This window comes from Cydia amplana, chromosome Z (assembly GCF_948474715.1).
Source record: "Cydia amplana chromosome Z, ilCydAmpl1.1, whole genome shotgun sequence".
In the NCBI taxonomy this organism is placed as follows: Eukaryota; Metazoa; Arthropoda; class Insecta; order Lepidoptera; family Tortricidae; genus Cydia; species Cydia amplana.
In genome coordinates this window covers 27,885,027-27,905,149 of record NC_086096.1, presented here as the reverse complement: position 1 = coordinate 27,905,149, position 20,123 = coordinate 27,885,027, and the positions used below count along the sequence as shown (strand labels likewise).

General features: G+C 37.4%; 1 protein-coding gene across 1 annotated transcript in view; it reads left to right on the top strand.

Moving 5' to 3' along the window:
• The window catches only part of LOC134660672 (protein PFC0760c-like), a 139,032-nt gene extending 120,303 nt beyond the window's left edge, over positions 1–18,729 (top strand). Inside the window, exon 8 of the mRNA XM_063516449.1 lies at positions 18,719–18,729. The gene's annotated coding sequence lies outside the window, so the exon portion shown is untranslated. The remainder of the gene's footprint in view (positions 1–18,718) is intronic.
• The last annotated feature ends 1,394 nt before the right edge of the window (positions 18,730–20,123 follow it).

Genomic DNA, 20,123 nt, shown 5'->3' with positions numbered 1-20,123 from the left:
CAGCGGATTCTTAGCAATAGGGTCCCGTTTTTTACCCTTTGGGTACGGAACCCTAAAAACATGAAGAAAACAAGTAACAGGCAAGGTTAATCATTAAAACATGCTTGAATAATACGTCGCTCTTCAATTTACTTGCGATTGTCTCTAACTATGTTACATCAGCATCAGGTAGTAAATTATTTTAGGTTTTGGTGGATATAATAAAAAGCAGCTTCGACAAATGGCCAAGCGCAGCGGCATCAGCGGGGGGTGCCCGACCCAATGCATAAATAAATATCACAAATATCAAACCTTATGTTATTAAAATAATAATATTGTGTGTTAAATTAATTATATATAGTAAAGCTAAGTTTTACAAGAACCAAAAAAAAGCGAGGGAACCCTTCTTCTACGTGATAATATTCTATACATTTTGCTTAGCGCCTGCTCAGTTCAGCAGATCAGTTATAGTTATATGTATGTACTTGATACATGTAGGTACCTACTTGTGATTAACTTCTTATTTGAATTAAAATACACCTGGCACATACACAATAAAGTATTTTGGAAACCACGCAGTTTTGGGACAGTGTAAAACTTTTTTTTTACTTGTTCGAATGAACGTACCTACTTTTATAATAGTGTTGGCAACTATCCTAAACTTTCATAGATGGCGCCAGAATAGGTTTCCCGTCTCAAGTTTTGTTCTATGAGATTTAGCTTAAAATCCCAAAAAAAAAACAAGATGTTTACAAATTCTAGGAATTGACAGGAAAACCTATGCTGGCGCCATCAGCCTCCATTGTATTATCTGTGTACGTTATTTTTTCCAATCAATGATTTTTACTTTTTCACTTTTCATGCTCAAAAAGTGCACCTTTATGTCGTGCGTAGACGACACAAAATCGCATTTTATGCTCTAGAGCATAAAAGTAAAATTTTCTTCTAAGACTAAGGTAATCGGTCTCAACTCTCAACAGCCAAACAGTTAAAACATATTGCACAATTTTACTGAGCAATAAAATTGTTTAGATGACAAAACTTGTTATATTATTTTATTTTTGCTACAATTTATTAGAAATCCGTATTTTCTATCACTAAATTTAGTAAATCACATAAAATAGGAGTCGATTATCGTTCAAAAATGCTCCGAAATGTATGACTTGGCAGAAAACCTAGCGTCTAAAACTCTGATCATATGTTGAAAATTAAAAAAAAAAGTTGGCGGGAATTGGTTATGTATTATGTTCTTTCGCTTTACGACAATTTCGTGGTGTAAATTGCCGTGAAAAAGCAGAGTGTACAACAAGGGCAAAATTGCCTCGGGTAAAAATGGGTCACTTTATGCCCTTGTTGTACAATCTACTATTGGGTATATACAGCACAGGGTACAATAGTATGTACCTATTACAGCGACGATGACCGGTCTGTCCTAGTGGGTAGTGACCCTGCCTATAAAGCCGATGGTTCCGGGTTCGAATCCCGGTAAATTTGTGTGATGAACACAGATATTTGTTCCTGAGTCATGGGTGTTTTCTATGTATATACCTAAGTATGTATAGACGTAGGTTGGTATATTGTCGCCTAGAAACCATAGTACAAGCTTTGCTTAGTTTGGGGCTAGGAGGATCTGTGTAAAATTGTCCCCAAATATTTATTTATTTATACAAGAAGCTAAATCATATATATTAAGATGATCTTTTTAAATTATTGCATTAATATTATCGATATTTATTTTATTTGTATATCTTAAGATTGCCTTTAATTTGTACATAATATATTTACTGTGCAAGTATGCACTGCAAAGTGTAACATAAAGAAATAAAATTTCTGATTTCCTTGGTTACCTAAATGTTACGTTTTCATACCTACCTACCTGATACGTTTCATTTACTCCTAGATGTATCTATTTACATTTTTTCCAAAGGATTACCTAGTTTTTATGACCGACCAAAGAACATCCATATTAGTAAGTATATAGAAGTAAATTTCTATAAATGGAGCATTATCTGCTCATAAACGAAGTTTCATTCATGTTATTTATGAAGGCAATAATGTTCTGTTTCCGCAGTTGTTCGGCGACATTGTGAGGCCAAATGGTCAATTAATCCTAGTTTATTATCGCAACTATCATTCTATAGTGGGGTTGAAAAGGAGATGTCATTTGTTTCAAGCGGATGGTTAAGTAGGTACTTTTATTTTAATAGGTGTGTAGCTCGTTCTGTCATGCCTCTACATATGTATACCTAGTTTATTTACGTGTAAATGAGCTGTGAGGTTAGTAAATATTTGTTCACTATGGAGCATTCAATCTAATGTAGTACTTAAACCAATTTTTTACTACATACCTATATTTTATTTTATGTATAGGTATAGGATAGGTGGTAGGCTAGACTCGGCCGGGAAACGGGTACACATAAGGTCCTCGGAATACTGTATTTGTACCAGTTGCTCTTTGGTAAATGTAAACTTGATAAAACCGAACTAACCTCAGTAAGGCCTTGTTTTCCCTCTGAGTTGGAAAGTCAGCATTTCTATTTAAAGTTGTAAACTTTTTTATATGAATGCGAATTACTCAAGAGCTCTTTCCATTTTAACAAAGAAAACAAAATGTCCCTAAATTGTTTGGTGTACGTTTTCAGTACAAATGTAAGAAATTTAGGGAACAGGTTTTTCTCGTATCAGGGGGCCGATTTTTGAATTTCGATCGCTCGATTTCGTCACTCGAAAATCGGTGGAAAACGGCGAGATGCTGATTTTTGAAATACGAGCGATATAAATTGTGAATTTAGTGGTATTGACCACTAGTTTTTGATTCTATTAGTAGAATTTACATGCCTAGTAGTGGAGATATTACTGAACAAAATACACGAAATCGAGCGGTCGAATTTCAAAAATCGGCCTCCAGGCTCGAAAGAGCTCGTGATTCTGAATGAGAAATAATATATAAATTCCAAAATCTAAAATGCAAGTTTAAATATAGAAATGCCCAAAAACTAGCGTCTACGCTAATTCATAGCATTAGAGCATTATTAGCATTGTAAAGAGGGCCTTTTAGAAATGTAGGTAACCGGGAAAGCACTACGATTCGGAGGATAAGCATCTCAATTTGTGTTCGCCTAAATATTAACGTACCACATTTTACTTCTATCAAATGTTGCAATTATGTACCGTATCTCTGTAGCGTGATATAAATACAACTCCTAATAATTTACTACATTTTCTTTTCTTGTGTAGCTAAAGGTCTATGGGGTAGCAGCTATAGCACAAAGGCCAGTAATTGCAATCATAAATACTGCATCTCGGCAATTTATTAACCACAGCGGCCCATCTATTAGACCGAGCTGTCAGTATCCTATTTTCACATAGATATTAAAAAGGTAAGCTTTATGTATTTTGCTTTTCTATTTTCTTAACACCACCTATTTGCCAATGACTAAAAGTTGTATGTACCTATCACAATATTGTAAGTAGGTAAACATGTGAGAACCGAGAATTGATGCTACATCCTGGTAGGTATCTATAGTTGAAGTATGTGTATATCATGTCTTTATTGTCTTTCCCGCCTCTCATCTATATTCACGTCTAAATATATTCAAACGACAAACGCAGAGTAGGTACCTACCTACGTGCACATAAGATCCACATATGGCTCTATTTTGCACATAGTTCCTGCAAATAAGTAAGTACAGGTTAACAGATATCACATTATTTTACTGGTTCGTACATTATGTCTATCATGGTTGCAATCTGGCCAAAAGTTTGGCAATCTAGAGTATCTAGACAGTAATTAGATGCCTTTATTTTATCATAGGAATAACTATAATTATGTTTAGGTAGTCATAGTCGGCTTGGTTTTTGTTTTTGCTATTAGTCATGTCGATGTAGATGTAGTGTAGGGACGCCCGGCTGGAAGCAGGCGGGCTGTCAATCACGTGTCGCGTTTATTCAGCCCAATTCCCTGGAGTTGGAGCTGCAGGTTACTGTCCCGGCGGCATTCCCACACTGTTCTCAAATCTTCTTGTTTTCCTGCAGACCACAAGGACATCTTTAAAGTTTAACGTCCTTTAGTCCGTTTAGCTGTTAGCATTTGACTCGCCCGTGCTCGGTAAACTAGCAAGTAAATCTTAAATGATACGAAGTAACTATTACCCAAATTAAGATAGGTACCCGTTTTTTGATCGTAAATATTTTTGTTTCAATTCCTCTGTAAATCTACGTCTCCTTTGAAAGTTTAATATAGGTAAGGTAGGCTTTTTCGTTCCTATTCCGTTTCAATAGCCGTACGTGTAAGATTGAATAAGATGCTATACTTAATTACATTTTATTTATACCAATAACAACGTCTTGTGTTTTATCCGTAGGTATCCTACGAGTTGAACACATGTAGTACTGCAGCTAATACCTACAGTTGTACGTTAAACAAAGAGTAACTACTCATGTGAAATTAAAAGCTTTTAACAAGTATAATCATTAATCACATAATATACATGAGACTATGTACCACATTTGTAGGTACATAGCATGTAGAGGCGACGCTGGGCGTGGCCGCGCCCGGCACCTCCTACCTACACGATCATATAACTGCCGCTACACTCTTATATGTATATTACAAACTGGTTCTCAATTGATTTTGGTACCCATTATTAACTTTATACGAACATATGAATGGATAGCTAATAACAAATAGGTATTATTAGATTATAATGGGCCAGTATTTATTGAACTAAAATCTTTTTAAATAATGTCTTGTGCTGATATACCTTAGTACCTATAGTTAGGCACAATATACAGTTATAGAGTTACACATAAAAGTAGGTATCTTAAACACAACTTTGGGAACAAATCAAACTATTGTTTGAATATTTTGATTTGTGTTTTTTAAGTAGTCACCCTACTATAAATATATAAATTATAAACTGAAATAGTGTGTGAGTTTTTATAAACATGGTTTTATTTTACGATACCTATAAACTGAAATAGATGTCATATATTAAAGAAAAAGTGACGAAGCCCTCCACTCCCTCCAGTGGTCCGTCAGTGGTCAGTGGTGGTGGATCCGGCCTTCACCACTGGAAGGCTTCGTCACTTTTTCTTTAATATATGACATCTATTTCAGTTTTCAGTGAATAGTTTTTGTTCTGTTAGTTGCTAGTTTAGGTTAAGACATTAGTAATTTTTAGATTTGTATTGTATTGTATTGTTTATAGGTATCTTAAAATAAAAACCATGTTTATAAAAACTCACAACATTTTTATTGTTATGACAAGACAACTACTTTATGCCATTATGATTCGCTTTTAGTGCAATTTTGTTTAATTTTTATAATTTCTTGTAGGACTGACGTTAGTTATGTTAAATATTACAGCGCTGCTGTTGTGCTAGTATACTGTCCCTGGCAAGCAGCTGCCAAGTAAAAGCAAACTTAACTTGGTCTGAGTCTGTGACGGATGCCTGTGTCTCGAATAGGCAAGAGCGAGTTTTTCGAGAGAGGCCCTCCTGTTCGCCTCGACTAAGGTTCATCGGAATAACACCCGTGGACATTCTTGATTAGCGTTGCAAAGGATGTGAATGGCGACGAATCCGTTAGGGCGGCTGCGGTGAGGTCGTCGTGTTGTCGCCGTGGCTCGTGTGATGGGTGAAGGATCGTTGACGAGTCGCGGCGGTGGGCGACCACACGTCGCGTCGCCGCCGCACGCGCGCGCCGCACGCTGTTTAGCAAAAAGAGCCCATGGGGGGTTCGGGAATGTAGATCGAGTGCCGCAATTCAGATGAACGGGTTTTTGGTTCGATCTACTTAACGGGAGCGTATCGAAGTCAACCTTTTTAACATAATGTGTAATTATTTAGATATTTATATGGAACTAGAAAGTGTTCTGTAAGAATAATCTAGGTATCATGAATAAAAATATTATGATGATATGATTATATGTAATTTTAAGGTTTAATTTATTGATTCGGCAACCATAGGTTAATTAAAAAATAGGGCCTAATTAAAAAACTTTCCATACAAAGCCATGAAGATCAATAAATACAGAATCCTAAAATCAATTATTTAAAAAATGCTCGTCGCTCTGCCAATGTGGTTGGTTACCATTTGTAATTCAGACCCAACTAGTACTTACCTTTGAAATTATCCTGCAAAGCAAAGGACTATAACCACGAAAACCGAAGTTCGCAAATTGCTGGCGTCTCTTTCCTTTACTCCAATTAAGCTTTAATTAGAGTTACAGAAAAGATGCCCGCAATTTGCGCACTTCGGTTTTCGCGTAGGCCCTCTGAACCGAAATCCGAAAGATTTTCCGTAGGTAAGAAGTACCTAAGTAGGTATCTAGAGTTGTGTGTGTTTTAAGACTGGTTTAATTTTTACTCTAAATACCTACTTCTATTACGAGGAACGGAAGAATTGGATACATTCTGTCAAATAGAGTCAAAAAATTGCGTTACCTAGGTCATCTTTATCACATCTTTATAATAGGGCTCCTGCAGCGTCCCAGGCCTTTAACGGACGTGGTTAGTAAGCCTAATTACCTACGACTACGACAAGTATAAAGTAACTATTGTTACATTGGGTACTATATACCCTACAATTAGTGGATGTAACTCGTAACGACGATGAGGTACCTACTGGGAAGGTTTTAATTTTTTATAGCATTTATGACACTCATAATAATATGTTTTATGTAAAAAATAAAAACCTACTCTAGATAATAAACTGTGGTATTTGTCGGGCGCGGTAGCAAAGCCATATTATCTATTCCAAGTAATCTTAAAAATAGCGGGTGCACTTCATACGATAGCCCGTAAAAAAATAATAGCTACTCACTAAATTAGCTGTAAGGCAGAGGGGTCAGATTTCATGTACCTACATAACATTGCGGTATTTCAGCGAAGTAATGAACCTTTTAAAAATACTTTAATAGGCTCATCTAAAACTAAGCCAGTTTAATTAATTTAACAGTTGGTGTCGTGATAAAGCGTTAATATCTACCTACTACGAGTAGCGAGCGGGATTATTTAATTAAATTGTGAATTAAGATGGATAATTAGTATAATTACAGATACGTAAACTAACCCAGATAACCCATACCTAGTTAATAATTATGGCTATTATTTATATTAACTCGTGTTGTAAGTCTAAGTTTCCAAGAGCAAAGCACTATTTGGTGAAGCGAAACTACTTATTTATTTTATTTATTTATCGTATGGCATTTATCTACTTATAAGTACATGTCACTGCGTTATAAAATTAAAATTTAAAGCTAGAGCTCTTAAAATAATTCACGTCTTTCCCAGTCAAGGTCTTGAGCTCTTCAATGTTGCCACCGAATTTGGTGTTGGGGCATTCTAGCACCATGTGACGGATTGTTTGTTCCGGTTTTCCACATACGCATGCCGCCGACTCACACCATCCCCATTTGTTCCTGTGGTATGCGGAGTTGCCCACGTCAGTTCTGAAGCGGTTCAGCAGGCAGCAGACACGTCGTTGGGTAGTGAAACCTGGAGGTCTTGTACGGGGGCTTAGTTCGAAGAAGTTGGTTGGCGGTTATTGGATTGCCACTCGTTAAGCCAGGCATTCTCTACCTTCCACATCAGGGGATCCATGACTTAGGCCCACTTGCACCATCTCACAAACCCGGAGTTAAGCGATTAAACCGTTAACCGAGTGTCAAATTGTACTGGTAAACATGGTAACTCCAGGTTTAACCGGTTAACCCCGGGTTAGTGAAATGGTGCAAGTAGGCCTTACTGATGGAAGACCATTGGAACTGTTTTAAGGACCGCATACCTATCTATCTACCTATAATCACGGTTAGCTATATCACTATATGTACGTTTTCTTTGTAATTCTTGTTACGCAACTCATAAAAGTTCTGGAAACGCAACGTTGGATTTGGAATGGAACACCACTGTGTTCCATTATTCCTAGTCGTGTTTGAGCGAAGGTTGCTGTCTGATTGGCTGCTTTATCCACATTGCATTTTATTTTAATAAATGTTAGCGTTTACTGTAATATAAACTTTTACCAGTAATGTACCTAATTATTTACGCCAATCCTAAATTAGGTAAATACCCGGGTATTTTTCGCTTTATGCTTGAACACTTGATTTATACCTCTTGACTTAAAAAACAATACAAGAACAACACCCATTCAATCATTTATAGGAATTTACAGGAACTGTCACTCAAAATTGGCTACGCTCGGCTAAAAATGTAGCAGAACCTTTTGTTGGGTGCATCACTGAAAGGGACAATGTCACCAAAATAAGGACAATGTAGAACAATGAATGCACCCGATGTCTTGTTTACGAAACACAATTTACGCGTTATAATAGGCGTTTGAATACCACAAGCCCGCACTGTCAATAACTGTTTTGAAAATGACACTGTCTAACTAAAGCAAAATGTCCTTTATGCACTGTGCGCATACGCCATTGTTGGAATAGATTTCGTAATGATCCAGTGCTATGGGACATAAGTGCCACCTCCGTAAGGCTGCATAGTTGTAACAAATGAGACCATAAATTACTTTCTAACTCCTCTTTAAGGTACCTAACAAAAAAAAATTACAAACAAAACAGAATCTATACATCTTCACTTACAAAACAGTTGACACTTGCCACTTTATAAATAACCATTTGTAATTACTTAGTTTGAATAAAAATTAAGACTTTAAAATTGCATCTGCCTCCCATTTCCATAAAAATTTTTGTTTTTTTATATTGCGAAAATGTGATATGAAAAAAACGCGATGAAAAGAGTTCACATCTGCCATACAGCTAAAGGTGGCCATTTGGCACACATTATTTTCCATTTATAATTGCCAACCCTAAAATTTAGAGCAAACCCTGTATAACGTTACCTACGTCCGGGAACCTATAAAAAGTAATTCATTTAATTGACAGCCCTACAACATTAATTAATTTATTTTCGGTCATAAATTAAAACTCATCCAAATCCCAAAGTAACGCAATTTAGGGACAAGGACTTATTGTCTATTCTATTTTATAACAAAAGGCAGGCCTGGGCATGGCCTGGGTCATTATTACTGATGTTGTAAATAACAACAGTATTTTATGCATTATATTATTGTGTGTACCTATTGTTTATACTTAGTTACTGGCATATGGTGGTCCAACAGATAAATCTGTTAAGTACATACTAGGTATATGTTTCGTTAACAGTTTATTTTTGATTAGGTTTAACATAGGCCTAATTTATGTCAACTACATATTAGTAACTAAGTACCTGCATGTAATTTACAAGTAGGTAATTTCTAAGCACGCGAATTTTGTTACCTAAATAAAATGATATTGAAAAATTTAAGATACCTAAACGTAAATATGTTAATACAATAGAAGCCCCTAAAACGTAATAAAATTCTAAAAAATACACATTTTTTTGTAGCAGAGATTATTTAGCACTTTTACGTAGAAAAGTTTAATTTTTATGAATCACCCTACCTGTTAAATAAATAAAATACAAAATATGTAGTCTTAAATATTTAAGCATTAAGCTAGAATACCAATTTAGTGTCCGACCGAAACATGTTTTTTTGCCGAAACCGAATGTTCGGCTTTGGCTCTAGTTTCAGCCGAAACCGAAACCGAAACTTTGGAAGACTTGTTAAAATCGTTGAAAAAATGTCATGAAACCGCTTTTAATTTAAACTCATATTAAGGGGCTGTCAACACCCAATGTCCTTGATATTGATGTTACTTAAGGGGCTCCGCCACGCCAATGATTTTCGATCTGAATCCCTTAGTTTTCTTATGTTTTTTGTAGCTTATCATATTAACAGCAACGGCTTTAAGCAATATAGTATTCCATATTTACTTAAAAGTTCATTTAATTGCCTTCGAGATATTTGGCATCAAAGTTGAACAATTTATGGCCAAAAAACTGGTTTTCTGGCCATAACTTTTGTGTTAATTCGTTTAAAATTAAAACCCTAGACACTTTTTACGACACGTCAATGATGAACCCAAATATGTAGATTTCGTATAAGTAATATCCTTCACAGCAATCTAGATACGAAAAAAGTGTTATTTTACACAATGTTTAAAAAAAACATAAAATAGTATAAAATTCTTTCAAAATCCCGTAGACAATAATGGAGATAAAGATTGAAGAACCGATAACCGTTTGTCTTATAAAAATCTATCTGTAGTGCAAAAGTAGGAGATACGATTCAAAACTTGTCAAAAATCGATGAAAACCGCAGGTAGCCCCTTTTAAGAAAAACTATTTGATTTAGTAAAGCAAAAAATATATTTATACCTATGTTAATATTTATTATATTTTAAGACCGTGGCCGCACTCGATACATGATTGAACGACATCGGCTCGATACGTATAGAAAATAATTGTAAAGATTGGTCTTAAAATCACCATTAAACGGTTCTAATGTCTTTATTTCTTGACTTATGTGTCTGAAATTAAAATCAATTTGTCAAAACATTTACTTATACCTAAACATTTATTTTTATTTCAATAGTTTTCTTATTATTCCCTGAGCGCTGGTAGCCTAGCGGTGAGTAAGAGCGTGCGACTTTCAATCCAAAGGTTACGTTTGTACCTAAACCGCCGCCTGCCGGTGTTTGTAGTGTTTACTACAAACACCGGCTCGTACCAATGAGTTTCACGGAACTTATGTACGAAATATCATTTGATATTTACTATTAAGGAAGCCGGACTAGCCCGATAAAGCCTAGTTTACCCTCTGGATTGGAAGGTCAGTCTGATGGCAGTCGCTTTCGTAAAAACTACTGCCGACGCAAATTCTTGAGATTAGTTGTCAAGTGGACCCCATGCTCTCATGAGCCGTGGCCAAAATGCTGGGATGACGCGAGGAAGATGATGAGTTTTCTTATTATTCCCTTGCCCAGGCCCAGTAACATGCGACAGTGCTATCTCATTTACTACGATACGATTAGACAATGTGCGCGTTTTAGGTATTGACAGCCTTTTAAGACTGCGTCGACCGTTCAGTGGCCCCATCATTAGTGGAACTGTGTTTAATAATAAACCGATTAATTTCTGTATACATAAATCAGTATATGCATTAATATTGTTGTCCTACTTGTTCCACAACGTTTGATCTTTGTCACATAGTTTAGTTTCATAGAACGAAGTACCATTGCGTATGTTTCGGCCCGGCCGAAAGGTTCCGTTTTTTGGCCGAACCGAAACTACGGCCGAAACATGATTTTTTGGCCGAAACTGGCCGAAACCGAAACCGAACCTTCGGTCGGACACTAACCAATTCCCAATAATTAAGAGACCACATCAAGCTCGATTCTCCATACAAACGTAGTCACGCTCATTTTAAACTTAATTTGTACTTTTATAATAGGAATGTAGCTTAGTTAAAAAAATACAGTTAAATTAAGGGTTTTATACAAAAAATGTCTTTGCTCTATTTCGTTTGTTTTATAAACTGGAACTGATTATTTATTACTTATATTGAAAGTAAATTTACAAGATAAATATTACCCATTAAAAACCTAAAGTTACATTTGTTTAAATTTCAATGAATGATTGACTACCTACCTATGAATGATTGAATTAAATCATAATAACATCTAAATTTAAAACGAGAATACAATTAAGTAGGTAAACTAATAACGATTAGTATGACTTTTAAAATAAATTGTATGTAATTCTCTTTTATCTGATAAAACATTTAACTATTTTAGGGAATAAAAGCCGACGAAATGCTAAGATTCTCACGGAAATTGCAGATGTGCTTCGTATCTGATGGGCATCTCGTATTTTATATGTATTGACCGTTCCCGCATGACAGTATTTAAACGAGCACTTGCGACTGAACACTCTATCAATGGCCAATTAATAAAAATTACCTCTTACATAAAACTATTAACGTCCAACAGCGCGCGCCGCCGATAAACTGATCGAAATCATCTCCCAGAGCGATAATAAATTAATTGTTTTATAATGTCACAAGCGAGACGCGATAAAAACCCGACAAATGACTCCGGAATTGAGACATCCTGCTATCTCCTTTATTATTAGACACGTGAAGTTCTTTAACGAAAAACACCCGTCATAAGAAAACCTATCGAGAAATCAAAATGGCTGCGTCTTCATTTTTTTCGGCCACAGCATGAGTCTTATGCTAATGAGACCCAAAAACAAACATTGTTACAAGCCGAATGTGTAACATACAATAAAAATAAATTAAATAATAAAGGGAATCGTTAAAATGGAAGAAATGTCCGTAATTTATCCACGAGTCACCTTTTAGGCATTCCGTGGATGCCTTCGCGGCGGGGACCCGCTCGCTCTAGACGCGATCTCCAAATAAAAAGGCGCCACAAAAAGACGCATTCAATAAGCCGTTGGCCATTACTCGACGTAATCGATGAGATAAATTAATAATAACGAAATTTGAAAGACATCTCAGCTCTGTCTGTGGTTTAGGCCTATTTAACTGAAAGTTGTAGACGGGTTATAGGTATACCGTACCTTACCTATCTCAGTGTAAGTATGGATACATTTCCGATAACTTCAACATAGTGTTGTGTAAATAGATACCTACATAGGTACTTTCATAAAAGCGTGTAGTCGCCGAGTTTGTTTCAAGCAGCAACACAGCCAGTTCCAGTGCTGGCAACACGAACGGCGTCAATGCCTGTTCCGGTGACGTCACATCATCGTCGTTTATATAAACCTTGTCGCTGCAACGGAGCTCTCTCTTGCCAACCGGACGTCGAGTTGTAGACATAAGTATTGCTTACCCTGATTAGGTATATGTATTAATTAGCTAAATGTTGCCTTTTGCTTTGCGTATCCATTATTAATAGTAAAGTAGCTACTTAAATTATGTTATAATGTGCTGAGGTTGCTTACATGTTTTATTTAATAAATGAATTAGTTAATGATTAAATATAGTACTTGCCTTAGTAGTATTCATCCTGTTTAACTATAGGTTAATATAATGCAATAAAGAGTGTCATTTGGTATTAATCTTGTGTTTCTTAAGCGGTTGAATATAGATTGTTTTCACCACACGGGCTGGTAAAGGCTCTCTTTGATTGTTCAAAAACTGATTGAGAAAGTTGCATTTTATCCACATGTGGGGCAAATAATCAAATGCAAATTTTGAGTTGATTCCTTATATTGGCTGGTAGAATTGACTTTTAAATGATGATTTTTAATGATAAATATTTTAGAATAGAATAGAATAGAATCATTTATTGCATATCACAAACCAGTTATACAGGTGGTACATATTATTGGGTTAGTTTAAGTGACGCCCTGTAAGGACACAGCAACATATTATACCTATACTACAGTTAACTTAATAACTACTAGCTTAACAATTACAAATATTTACAATTTTCATTAGGTAGGTACATATTATGAGATCATTTTAATCATGTTTTTCGTTGAAGTAGTCTTTCACACTATAATAGCACTTATTAATAAGGAATATTTTTAACTTGTTTTGGAATAATTTGGGATTTTCTAAGTTTTTCAGAGAATTCGGAAGGTGTTTAAATATATAACCATTCATTTTGAATTGATTTGCTTTGATTTTATTTAACAGTTATTATTTACATCGTGTTGGTGTGGTGAAAAATTTTGTGTTTCACTCGGTGGCAAAATTTGTTTAACCCTCGCAACGCCTAAGATACCATTTTACGAACCACTCGCTGCGCTCGTGGTTCAATTTTGGAATCTTTCGCTGGCTCGAGTATCAATATTAGCACGAGCCGTTAAACAACAACTTTGCCCCTTGTAAAACCAATAACTAATACCTTAGCATGAATTAATAAAAATAACAAAATATTGGTACGTACTTATTGAGGAGGGTAACATATTCATATTCATATTATTCATATTCATTTTATTGGTAGTATTCAATTACATGTCAACATTAAGATATACAAATTACATAGTTATTATTCGAGCGTCTTACAATTATGTACTAGAGAATAACTCCCTATGGTCGTAGAACGCCTGTTCGAGAAGCCATTTTTTGAGCTTTGATTTGAATATAGGTGCACTTGGTGCAGCAGTAATGTCAGCCGGTAGGTGGTTGAGAACCTTACGACCCATGACGTTCGTAAGTTTTTTGGATTTTGCGAGTCTATGGGACACAAGGGGCAACTTTCCAGCGTGAGTGCTGCGGGTCGCGTACCTGCGCGTAGCCGCATTAGTGATCCCGGGTGTCGCATCTACCTCTTCTCGCGTAGTTACTGCCATTTGCAGGATTAAAAGTGAAGGCAATGTTAAAATGCCTAACGATTTAAAATGGGGTCTCGCTACTCTCGCTGAGCCCGTTTGGGGGACGCGCGCTATGGCTCTTATTGCGCGTTTTTGGAGTCGAAAGACCCTGTCCCAACCGGCAGCTGTTGCCCACAGCTCGACTCCGTATTGGAGGTGCGCATGCACCGTCGCGAAGTAGCAAGATCGAACGATTTCCCTCGGGAGAAATCGCGCCAGCCGTTTTAATAGGAAGCATGCCGTTGCGACTTTGTTGCATACTTTGTCGATTTGGTGACTCCAAGTCAGGCCCTTATCAAGCTCAAACCCCAAAAATGCTACGTTTGAGACTTGATCAATGAGGTCGCCATTGATCGACACTGACAAGTTCCTATTCTGCCGCCCAGAGAGATCGAAATGTATATGGTGCGTTTTTTTTGTGTTTAAGATCAGGCCATTATTTGTGAACCAATTAGATACTGCTGCGGCGGTCAAGCCTAGCTTCCTCTCGAGATCGTCGTACGTCGGGGCGCTCACAACGACGGCCACATCGTCGGCGTACATGTATGTTTCACCGGTTCTAATGGCGTCCGGGAGGTCGTTCAGTTGTGTAACATACAGTGCCGGATTAAGATATTTTGGTGCCCTAAGCATTTCTAGACCATGGTGCCCCCTCTCCCTAGGGTCATCAAGATTACATTGAATTTTTTTGGTAAATTGAGTGACGGTCATTTTCAATCCGTCACATCATTTTATCACGGAAATTGACAGTGCTGCAGCAGTAACTTTGCAACAGGAATGCTGCTGCAGTCGCCATCCGAATGTCACCCCTCAAAGTTGGCTGCACTACATAGTATAAAACAAAATAGCTTCCCGCTGTCTGTCTGTCCCTATGTATGCTTAGATCTTTAAAACTACGCAACGGATTTTGTTGGAGGGAGACAAAAGGAAGGTTTATGTATATTTGTTAACTCGTGCGAATCCGGGGCGGGTCGCTAGTACCTTTAAAATGATATTAAAGACGCGAGCGTAGCGAGCGCGAAATTTTTTCGATAGAAAAAACGCAATTCGATAGACTATTGTACATTTTTACTGGACGAGGCCGAAGACCTAGATCCGCATAAAGCTGGACGTCCCGAGCGTAGCGTCCGACCGCGGCACGTTATCATACTTACAACCAATGGCGAAATGTGAGCTAGCCAGAAAGCCCAGCTGCTAGAGAGGAAAGCTTGGATTTGGATCAAGCCCAAGTGTAATTTGAGGCAGAAAATCGACTTTGGCGTGAGGTGGAAGGCCTCGCATAGACATAACGCCGAACTGCAAAAGAGTGGCTTGAAAACGAATCTATAATCTATGTAATCACGACTCTCCTAGTGCTCGCTCTTTGGCATCACTTGAAAGCGCGACTTGATAGGATGCTTTTAGTTTTCGGGTTTGCGGGGCCCCTTATAACACTTTGACGACAAGATTTTTTGGCCATGAGCTTGAGGGCCTCCGTGTATGGTCAAATCAAATGCCTACGATGAAGACGTTCTTATACGTGCTCTCACTCTCTTACTCCAACAACCCTTCGTTATTAGATGGGTACTTCTACACATACAAAAAGTTTCATATTGTAGGTACATAACGGGTTGGGTTAAAGTAATGAGAATTTTTATTTTCAAAAACATCAATAAAAACTCAATAGGTTTAAGGATTTTAATATGGTAAACTCAATCGTGTTTTATGTTTTAATTTAATACTATAATATTGCAAAAGGTCCCGCATCTTCGATTTTTCTTAGCTTACTTTTCACCGTTAGCATCATACTTTGGACGACATTAAAGTCAATTTTTTTAAATTGACTTTGTATCCTTCGTTTCAACTGTTGCGATGATTTACCAGCCATCACTATACACGTGTCTACTCAAGATTGCCCAGAAATCTTCGATCGGTCTAGCTTTAGGGACGTTCGGAGGGTTGGCGTCCTTTGGTACGAAATGTATGCCATGGCCTTTCAACCAGTTTTGTGTGCTCGTGGCGTAGTGAGAGCTAGCTAAATCAGGCCAAAATATATATTTACCATCAGAATGATACTTAGTAATGAACTGGCGAACTTATAGGTAAGCAGAACACGTTGATACATGTCGGCATTTATTGCTGGACCCCACGAGTCTCTGACCACTGCCCTCGAAATCTCTTTTTGAATGTCGTCCAAAGTATGATGCTAACGGTGAAAAGTAAGCTAAGAAAAATCGAAGATGCGGGACCTTTTGCAATATTATAATATTAAATTAAAACATAAAACACGATTGAGTTTACCATATCAAAATCCTTAAACCTAGCAATTGAGTTTTTATTGATGTGTTTGAAAATAAAAATTCTCATTACTTTAAGCCAACCCGTTACTACATACTCCACTAAGACTGCAATGCTAATGCAGCCTGAGGTGCGTTTTTTTGCCTACGTTTTTGGTGCCCCCCTAGACGTGGTGCCCTAAGCACGTGCTTGTTTTGCTTATTGGTTAATCCGGCACAGAGGGCCTACCGCGAACCACGTTCGACGTGTTACCTCCCTGTCAGACTTACGTACGAATTTACAAGTGCGACAGAGAGGCAACACGTCGAACGTGGTTCGCGGTAGGCGCTCTGGTAACATATTATTGCAGGTGACTGTACAACCTACCTCGTTTAGGAGGTATCAACAATATATATCGGTAGGTATGTACTATGTACTTTTCACACCACCTATTCGGTAAAGAGCTTTTTCACACCTCCTATTCAGAAAAGAGCTTTTTCTTCCCTGCTAGGAGGGATCAAAGTGGCACTTTTCCTCCCTGCTAGGAGGGATCCAAGTAACACTTTTCTGTTCTAGCACACTATTTTTACATTTTTTTGCACATTATTTTTTTAGCTTAAATAATCTGTTTAAGCATCAGATTGTGTCAACACTAAGATTTTTTTATTTTCCTCATAGTTGATGTGAAAAGCAGTATGTGTCACACGGTATCAAAATTATTTCGTCTTGGGCGTTAAAACTTGAATCCCTCATTACGCTCAGGATTCTACTTGAGAATCCATCGCGTCATTCAGGGAATCGGCTGGATTCAATGTACGCCCTTGACGGAAATATATCATTTTGATCATTGACTGATTGATATCTCAGGACGGGCCTACGTGCATTAAAAATGGTACTAGTTCAGTGGTGTCACTCACGAATTCGAGCCAATCGTGTAGTCTAATGGCTCCTCTAAACGATGTTAACGATGGGCCAGCGCCGGCCACTCCAAGGGACGCATTTATGCGTTAGAGGGAGCAAGTGATATTGCTATCTCATTCTACCGCATGGCTGCGTCCCTTGGAGTGGCCGGCGCTGGCCCATCGTGTAGAGGAGCCATAACGCAACTAGTTGCGACCAATCGCGTTACAGTTACAGCGTTTTCACACCGCTGTACTGGCTCCATTCATGCTTCATTCTTATTGCCCGGAAGGCCAGTCCTGAGATATTTTGATCCCTTGTAACACAAACTAATCCTTCCTTCCTTTCATCAATATTAACGTTAACATATTTAATGTATTTGATAATGTGTAGAGTCATAGAATGTATGGAGCCCAACACATTCCACGACTCTTCTCTTTCCGAACAGACTCTAGGTGGGTACGTAATACAGGACTACCTAGATTGCTACTGTGCTCAGTCAAGGCTCAGTCAGAATAGAATACCTACAAGTGTCTCTTTTCAATTCCTTTTATTAGAAAGCAACTTCCGCTTGTTTTACACAATCTTACGGTGTCATATATAGAGTACGACGAGGGATATATTTTACGGTGGGGAATAAAAAAAAGTGACACTGTGACAAGGACAAACAGCAATAGCGCTTTCGCTGCTACTCCTACTGAAAGATACATAAGACTATCCCGTTCTCTCAGTTATCCCCACCACTCATTCCTAATCCAGTTTAATACTAGATTCGTGTTTAAAACCCTACCTTATAGTTGTTAAGACAAGACTTAATTTGTGCATACACGCAGTATCCTTTTGGCGATTTTACGATACTTCGTGTAATGACCACTTAAAAAATATTGAATGAAATACAGTGTTGCCAACCTTATTTTAAAAATGTCATCTCTGAAAAATAAGTAAACCATAGACATGTTTTTTTTTTAATTTCTTTCATTCTTTTCCCGCCCGTACCCTCCATTTTTGCTACTTCTTGAATTAAAAATATTTGCACAGAATAAATAATAGTACTAAGTACAGAAGACTCACTCTCTAACAAAACGCGTCTGTTACGATCAGCACAGATATGGCCGCTAGGTGGCGACAGCGCCACGCGCGGCTTATGGCTTTCCCCAAAATTGGGGCCGAACGGATGCTACAGGTATGATGCTTTGCTACAGGTAGCTAAAAAGCTACCTGTAGCAAAGCGACGAAATCGCGGAGTGAGACACGCCTGATATTTGTTTTTACAATTTTATTTCAAAGTGTTTGGTTGTAGAATAGTTATTTGTACACCAAGAGATCAAAGTTTGATATTTCTTCGAGTGCTTATTTTGAGTCCCGTGCAAGCGAAAGATTCTATACTACGAGCGTAGCGAGTGAATCTAATTTAGAATCTTGAGCGTAGTAAGGGACTCAAAAGCGCACGAGATGTAAATAACTTTGATCTCGTGTAGTTCACAAAACTTTTCACCTCAGCAGTGAGAACATATTAGAGAACCCAAAAAATGTATTCCATCTTCATCACTTACCTATTCACTCATGTTTTCTTAAGATATACCAACAATTTAGTTTTAAAATCGCATTTTGCTCACTGTTTTTAAGTAGCAAAGATCCCTTGTTCGAGCTGCTGAGGTGAAAAAAGTATTGTATGCAACGTTGTTTAACTGAGTCAAAAAATACTCGTGGCGTCTTTATTAACAATTTTCGGCTTCGCCTCAAATTGTTACTCACGCCACTCGCCTTTTTTGACCTCTCTTAAACAACGGTTGCATCAAATACTATAAACAAATAACTTGTTTTCACATTGTTGATCTAAATGAATATTTTTGAAAAAATAAATATGTAACATAGTATAAAATTGCGCATATTAAATATCAAAATATGGTAGTTAGTTATAGTTTCGCTTACCTTCTTTCTAATGCTAAAAAAAACGAACATAGATAAGATAGCCCTCGGTTTTGTGATCGTACCAGTAGGCGCATGCGATCAACGGAATGAGTTTGCCGCGCTCACGTCCCAGGGTGCCGGTCCAATGTGTATTATTTTGCGTCTCACGATTGAGAGAGTGAGGCCTCATTCTCACGAGCGCTTTTTCAACGCGCGTTAATAAAGCGTTTGAATGACACAAATGGAAACGTGTATTTATTCACACGATGGCGGTAGCGCTTTTTATCAAGCGTTGTTGGAATTTCAACTTTAAGCGTTGGTCGTTAAATCGAATTTAGCGTGAGGACGGACTCAAACGCTTTTTTAACGCGCGTTGAAAAAGCGCTTGTTAGTAGGAGGCCTGAGACGTAACTGTTAAGATCGGTTTTCTTAGAATAGCGGTGCCGTCATATAGCGGCCGTCTCCTTACTAAATAATACGGCTAAATATGGATGTCGTAGTATTTGTATGGAGACGGCCGCTATCGGAGGAAACCAAAGCTTTAATGTTATCAAATATATTTGGTCAATCTTGTCAGTAGAAAAAGGCGGCAAATTTTAAAAATTTAGGAGCTAAAGGATATCGTCCCATAGAAAAGTTGATAGTCGCGCCTTTTTTACTGAAAAGTCCATTTCTTATTCGGTAGACTGAAATGACAGTTCATAGTATGAACATAAAATGTCATTTCATACTATGAAATGTCATTTTAGTCTACCGAATAAAAAAATAGACTTTATATATGCATACAACGCTGCGTCTGTAACGCGATTTAGGGTACCCACACC